Source organism: Myotis lucifugus, unplaced genomic scaffold (assembly GCF_000147115.1).
Source record: "Myotis lucifugus unplaced genomic scaffold, Myoluc2.0 scaffold_6990, whole genome shotgun sequence".
Taxonomy (NCBI): Eukaryota; Metazoa; Chordata; class Mammalia; order Chiroptera; family Vespertilionidae; genus Myotis; species Myotis lucifugus.
The window spans coordinates 933-8,066 of record NW_005878038.1 but is presented as its reverse complement, the minus strand read 5'-3'; the positions used below and the strand labels follow the sequence as shown (position 1 = coordinate 8,066).

The 7,134-nt window shown below is 47.3% G+C and overlaps 1 pseudogene; it reads right to left on the bottom strand.

Moving 5' to 3' along the window:
• Positions 1-3,510: 3,510 nt before the first annotated feature.
• Positions 3,511-6,714, bottom strand: LOC102417084 (annotated as a pseudogene).
• Positions 6,715-7,134: the final 420 nt, after the last annotated feature.

Here is a 7,134-nt window from a genome sequence, read left to right as displayed (position 1 = left end):
ACAAAGGAGAGTCCCGGGACAGGGCTTCCTCAGCCCAGGATGTCAGGCTCTTGGCACAAGACAACTCCACGTATGGGGCATATACCAGACACCCCCAGTCATGGCAGAGAAGGGAGGTGCCCTTCCTGGAACAGTAGGGTAGGGAGATTCTAGAAAAGGCTGTGTTCAGGAGAGAAGGAGAAAGGCCAAAGAACCAGCAAACAAGTAGTCAGATTAAAAAAAAAAGAAAAAGGAAAGGAGATGTGGGGCAAGGCTGGGACATAACGACAGACAAAAAGGAGGCACATGTGATCCTCCCAATGGACAGGTGGTTCCAGCTCAGGGCTGTACATCTGCTACAGACGGGCACTGGTCAGGTGTGCTACCATAATGAAAGTAAAACTTAAGCATCAAGAACAAAACTCTGGCTATTAAAACAATAACAAGACAATGCCAATGCAAAACCCAAAACATTTCAAAACTTAAACATAACATTTTTAAAACTAGTAAGAATAATAAAACAATGGCAATGCAAAACAGCAATAAGTGAGTTTCTGCTAAATGAAAATTTCTTTTGCTGATTTACTCAGAGTCCTCGGACTTGGCTGAGAGAGTAGCTTCCACTTCTTGCTTTTCTACCATCTGCTGGGCCTCAGTTGTTAACTTCTTCAGCTGACCCCATGTTGGCCCCTCAGTCCCTTACATAACCTTCCTTTTCTTCTTTTTTCTGATTTTCTGTCATCGGGGCAACTCTAAGTCTTTGGAACAATGGGACAAGGAGCTTCTCTGGGTCCATTGTGGTGATACACAAATTGTCTGCACTGCTCCTTCTGGAAAGATACAAAACACAACCTCTTCCCCACATCATTACTAGATCTGGTAAAACTCTTGTCTGGTTTGTGTATCCTTCTACCAGGCTGAGTCGGCAGAGGCTATTGTACAGGAGCCCCGATGCCTTTTGGCTGCTGTACAACCCTCTGCATTGTATTTCAAAAAAATCTAACATATAACATTATTCTCCTCCTTTTTTTTTTTTTTTTTATAGAAAAGGTTTATATTGATGGAATTGTCAATTTTTCTTTTTGTGTCAAGAGCTAACTTTGATGTGTTAAAACTAAGTAAAATGCATTTACTCAATCCAAAGCAGGCATTAAAAAGAAAAACCCCAAATGCTCTCTTGTATCCATTTTAAGAGTAGGATTGGCGCTTTCCGCTATTACCTGAGTCCTGATCTATCACCCCAGGGAGAGCTTGCCAATCTTGCACTTTCCCAGGGTGGAAAGGCTGCAGTGGGGTTAAGGATAAGGCTCCTTGGGCCTACCTTCTCCCATGCCTTTACATTTACCTTTCCTTCCTCAAAAAAGCATGGACATACTTCTTGTATAAAAACGTTCCGTCTGACTGGGAGTAACCTTAACTCCTCTGCTAGCAAGCATATGTATTAAAAGTTCAATACGGAGTCTTTTTTTTTTTTTTCCTTTAGACTCAGTATGGCACATCTTCTCAATCTAAGTTCTGTACTATCCACCTTCTTACCCTACTTATCTTCTATAGGGGTGTCTACAGCACCCTGGTGGAGTCCTATCCGTCCCAAGTGTGGGGGTTCTCTGGGGAGGGGGGGGCTTACCTAGGGGAACCCTGTTCTGGCGCCATCTGTTGGGGTCCTGCCCCAGCAGGTCCAGGGGGTCCCAAAGGTGTGGACGGAGTTGGCGAAGAAGGAATAACACGGAGACAGCTTTCAGTTGATCAGTATAGCGAGGTTCTCCCGCCAGGTTCTCCAGCCAAGTTCTGTCTTTTTTTATTTTTTTATTTTTTTGCAAAACACCAAATCTATATTTATATCCACATATAATAACATAACTTTAAGCTGAAATATATCATAAACAAAACAAGTAACATCTACTGTTTGGCAACTTACGTATCAACAATTAAAATAAATCAAACTGGAATGAAATAAATACATAAACAAAGATCCAACAGATTGTACCTCTATTATATGTACTGTTGTCCCAAAGGAAAAAACATACAAAACCAGTAGTATCCCAATAGTTAATACTGATGGACAAAAATAATAACAACATATTTTGGAATACAAGGGCTGTGAAAAAGAAAAGAAACTGGTATTTTTATACTTTTAGAAATGTGGTTAGGAAGGAGAAATATGAAAACCCCCATAATTTCAGCATAACACAAACTGACTTGTTTTCACATAGATTTGGTGATTTTTTTAAATAAAGGTTTAAGTTTCAGCCCTCTACTATGATGTATCCCCTTTAAGATTTACACTTACAGTCAGAGCAAGCTTTCTGTAACACTCATCAGATTAGCAATGATCAAGTCAATCATCTTCGAAAATGTGATAATCTTCAAAAATAGGCTATAAAAGCGCAAAACTATGGAAACAAAAATCTAGATTATGTACATATGGCTCAGCTTGTGAACAGGAAAAGGGGTTTAATAGCGTATGCTTTCCTGATACGAAGCACTTCGCTACAAGGCCAGCAGACTGATCTCAGGCCGGTCTCCCTGTCACACGGGAGTTAAGACTTCTCGTTCACGTTGCATAATGAAAACAAAACAAAACAAAATATGCCCACTGTTGACCCCAATGCAGACGCACTGACTTCCAATACAAACCTAAAAATTTCTCCCAAACTTTAATTTCCTTGAAAATTGCTTCCAATATCTGTATCATGTATAATTTAGCGTTTAATTTTTTTATCTATTTAAGCAAACACCTAAAGAAACTGAATTTTCCAACAAAAATGATTCATTTGAGAGGAGACTAATTTGAGGAGCTCCACATACACTTTGGTGCGTGTGCTGGCAGCTGGCTGCTCGGAGAGGAAGCGCTGCCCTGCAGACACCCACTCCCCAGAGGGACCGTGGAGCGGCTCCTCCTTGGCGACACCGTGACATTTGTGATAAAAGGGCACCAAATCAGAGTAGCTGACCCCGACATACGCAGCAATATTCACGGAGGGTCAATTCTTCCATTAACAGATTGTAAGACAACAGACTGCAGACAATTTAACATAATACAAATCATCAAAAAAATTTTAAAACGTACATCTTAAATGAAAGAGCACCAATAGCAGGAACTGCTCAGAGTGAGGAGCTACATGAGGAAAAGGATGCACAGGGTATTGAAACAAGCAGGTACAACTTATATATGTACAGATTTTACCTGAGGTGCAAGCATGATATACTTTCTCCCCACCCACCCCCAGCCCAAATGATTCTTTTCAGCTGCGCTCAAGTATGCAAAAACTCTGCTTATTTGGTCAATTCTAAAGAAAAAAAATATTATTCAGGGACAAAATAGAGATTTCCCGCCTCCATTTGTATACAACTCAACTGTTCCAGCTATAGTTTTTATTGCTATTTGGTACAAAAGTGAACAGAACCACTTTGCAGCACGTGGTGTTCCTTGCGCGCATGTACAGTACAGTCACAGCTTATTTCAGTAGCTTTCCCCGCTCGCTTTCTCGAAGGATGAACTGGCTCAACTTCCTGGAGCACACATCCATCAAGACCTTTCTTCCCCAAAATAGGAAATCAAGTTTTCTTGTCCTTTGGCCGAGAATGTGCATTCCCAATAAAATTCTCATGGTTTCTCTTTTGAAGCATGCTGCTAGGTCAGTGTGGATAAGACCCAGGCCTTTTGCCTTCCAGCGCCGCGCGGGGCGCACGTGTAGAGCGGCCCGGGCCCGCCCTAGGGCTGGTGTAAGGTCAGCACATTGGCGGAGTCCATCTCGCCTGATGCCAGGAACCCTGGTTTGGAGGGCAGCACCATCGGCGGCGGCCACGCATACTCCTGGGGCAGCAGCCTTGTGGTTCCGGGGCCCGCCAGGTACTTGGGCAGGTCAAGGACCCTTCGGTCGTGGGGCCCAGGCTGCTCCGCATCCAGGACCACGGGCCCAGCTTTCGGCCTCTTGGGAAGCGGCTCTCTGAGCTCCGGGCCGGCAACACCTGCGCTGTGGCCACAGAAGTAGCCTCTTCCCCGGGGCGCCCACAGGCCCTCGTGCTTGGCCGAGAAGTCGGTTGAGCCATGGATGGTGCTTCTGCTCGAGGGCTGGAACACGGAGACCACCGGGGCTTTGAACTTCGTCTCTGGCCTTTTGGTCTTCTCCGGTGCAGGAGAAACTCCGCTTTTAGAAACCATCTCCGAGGGCTGCTGCCTGGCGGCTGGAGCCCCCTGCGCCCCGATGCTGGGCTGTGGCCTGTGCGACTTCAGGGTTACTGGGGTAATTGGTTTGTTTTCGTTCCTTGCGGGCCGATGGGTTTTGCCTTTCCTCGGGGCCCGGCTTCCCCTTCTCCCACAGCAGGGTCTTGGACTGGGCTGGGAAGGCAGGCTTGGGCTTGGGCTTGGGCTTGGGGAAACTGGACAAGGGAGGCACGTCTTTTCCCAGTAGAGCTGGTGGACAGCCAGCGCATCTGTTTCTAAGCCAAGACTTGTTTCTACAGTTTTTGTGACCGTCGGGATTGTATTTATGCTCCAGTCTCTGATGCATCATTAAAACTTCTGGATAAAAGGTCTTGAAAGTACAAAATGGGCAGGTGATACTTGGGATTAAACTCTTGCTCAAAGAAATTGCCGGACAATTGTGAAGCGCCCCGAGGGATAAATTTAACGGTTTCTCTTGACAGTCCATGCTGGGCTTCACTCTGCTGTCTGCTGCCACCTCTGCCTTCTCTTTGAGGCCAACCTTGGCCTTGTGGGCGGCAGTGGCGTCTGGGTGAGACTGAGGCAGAGCAGCCACTTCTGCTCTGCGAGCGAGGTTGATGGCCTGAGCTTCGGGCGCTGGTCTCTTCTTTAACACGTCCCAATAAGGAGGGGCAGGGTGTCTGCCTAGCTGATCAGCACTACCTTCAGTTGCATTTTTATTGAAATCCTGAGTATCTTTGTGTATCGGTGAGTGGACAGTGCTGCCCAGAACATTCTGAAAGGCAGGGGCCATCCCCGTAGGTTGCTTGGCAGGTGGGCTGCCTTTCACATCTTTGGCACCATCGAAAAATCTTTTCAAATTTCTGGTTTGCACACTGTGGGCGATGAGTAGTACATCTTCCGTTTCCTGGTTTTTCCCTTCGCTCTGGACCTCAGCGGCCACACTGACCTGCTCGTCTTTGTGGTGTGTCTCCAAGTGATACCGTAGAGAGGTCTTCTGGGCTGCAGCATAGTCACAAAATTCACATTTGTATGGTTTTTCATCCGTATGCGTTCTGAGATGAATATCGAGGTAGTAATTTGAATGGAAAAACTTTCCACAGTAACTACATTCTCTTGAGGATGTCAGATGCTTCATTTTGCCTCCATCATCATTTTGATCCAGATGGAGGCCTTCGGGAAGTCCGTCCTCGGATCCATCTTCAGAGCCTCCTTCTCGATCTGTGGTTCTGTTTTCATCCAGGGTGCCGGCTAGGTCTGGAGAGCACGTCCTCAGCTGTGGGCCATCCACAGACATGGTGGGTGTCTCAGCTTCTGTCCTCCGGTCCTTCCTGTGGACTCTTGAGTGTAGGACCAGCTGGTGGTAGGTTCTGAACCCCTTGCCACACTCAGAGCAATGCCTGGGCCTCTCACTCTTACTGGACAACTTGGGGTCCGCGTCCCCAGAAGGCACTTCACCGTTGGCAGGTCTAGGCTTCTCCTTATCTCGTGCTAGGCCTGTACAAGCGCTCTTATTGGATCTGGACTTTCCAGAACCTTCAGGATGGCTTTTACTCCCGTTCCAGATTTCTCCAAGCTCTTCTTTGTCCGAATCATCATTGTCCGTGCTCCTTTCCTGCCAGGGTTGCTCCTTCACCTCCCGGCAGATGGCGACTTTGCCCTTGGTGGCCAGCTGCCAGGCCTGGCAGGTGGTGAATGGGTCGAGCTGAGGTATCCATCCGGTGGGCTGCTTCACGGTTTCAGGGTGAGCTTTGGGTCTGAGGTTTAAGAACTGCAGGAACTCCTTGTCTCTAGGGCCTGGCATCCCCGTCTGCTGAAAGTCTGCCTGGGGATTGCTGTCACCGGAAGCCATATCTTTGGTGTGCATCTTCCTGTGATCAATTAGACTTTCTATATTTGGAAATAGGAAGCCACAAACCATGCACTTCTTGAAAGGAGAGGAGATGCTCTCCGCTGCCTGCTCCTGGACAACCTCGTTGATGGTGACCGGGCTTTCCAAGCCCTGCTGCAGCTTGCCCTTGGCCCCCGACTTGCCGTTGTGTGTTCGCATGTGGCTCTTCAGAAACCTGGGCTCCTTGAACCTCCGTCCACACACGGGACACCCATAGGTGAAAGAGTCCTTGTGTTTCTTCATGTGGATCTCCACATCAAATGCAACTCTGAACATCTGCCCACACACTTCACAGATCAGGTCTTCATTCTCTTTGCCACTCTTGTCCTTAGGGGGTTCTGTTCACACCTGGCCTTGATCTAGAGGGCTGAGATACTCTGCTTCCACAAGCAGAACTGCGGGCTCACAGAGGATGGGCCGGTGCTGCAGCAGCACATGCTTATTGAGGTCTTCAGAGTGGGTGAAGGTCTGACTGCAGAACATGCAGTCCAAGGACGTGTAGCCTTCGATTTGGATGCTCTTCTCTTGTGTGGCTCTGAAAGGAACAGTGGTGGTCCCTTTTACTGACATGGCATCATCTAGCTCCATCTGGCTGCCAAGAGAATTGCCAATAACTACCGGTCCATCCATATACACTAAGAGGGATTGAGTTGGCATGTTTCCTGTCACTTCAGGACTGTGTATAAAATAAGAATCTGGCTGAGGAATGTCTGGACTTCGAATAAGGCCACTTGTAATACTTGTCACTCATACCCCCAACAGTGCTGGGCTTCAAAACTAGAACAAATATCCTATCTAATAAAAGAGAAACATGGTAATTAGCGTACGACCCCTACCCTTCCCATTGGCTAATCAGGGCGATATGCAAATTAACTGCCAGCCAAGATGGTGGCCGGCAGCCAGGCAGCTGGAAGCGAACATGAGGCTTGCTTGCTTCAGTGAAGGAGGACTCCAACATTCCCCGCCTGCCTTGCCGTCCTCTGAGCTGGCAGTTTGAAACATTGTAACAAATATAGAAGCTAAACAAAACCCCAGAAACCAGCTTTCAGCCGGCTGGGGTCTCAGACCTGGAGATGATACAGTGTTTCGATTATAG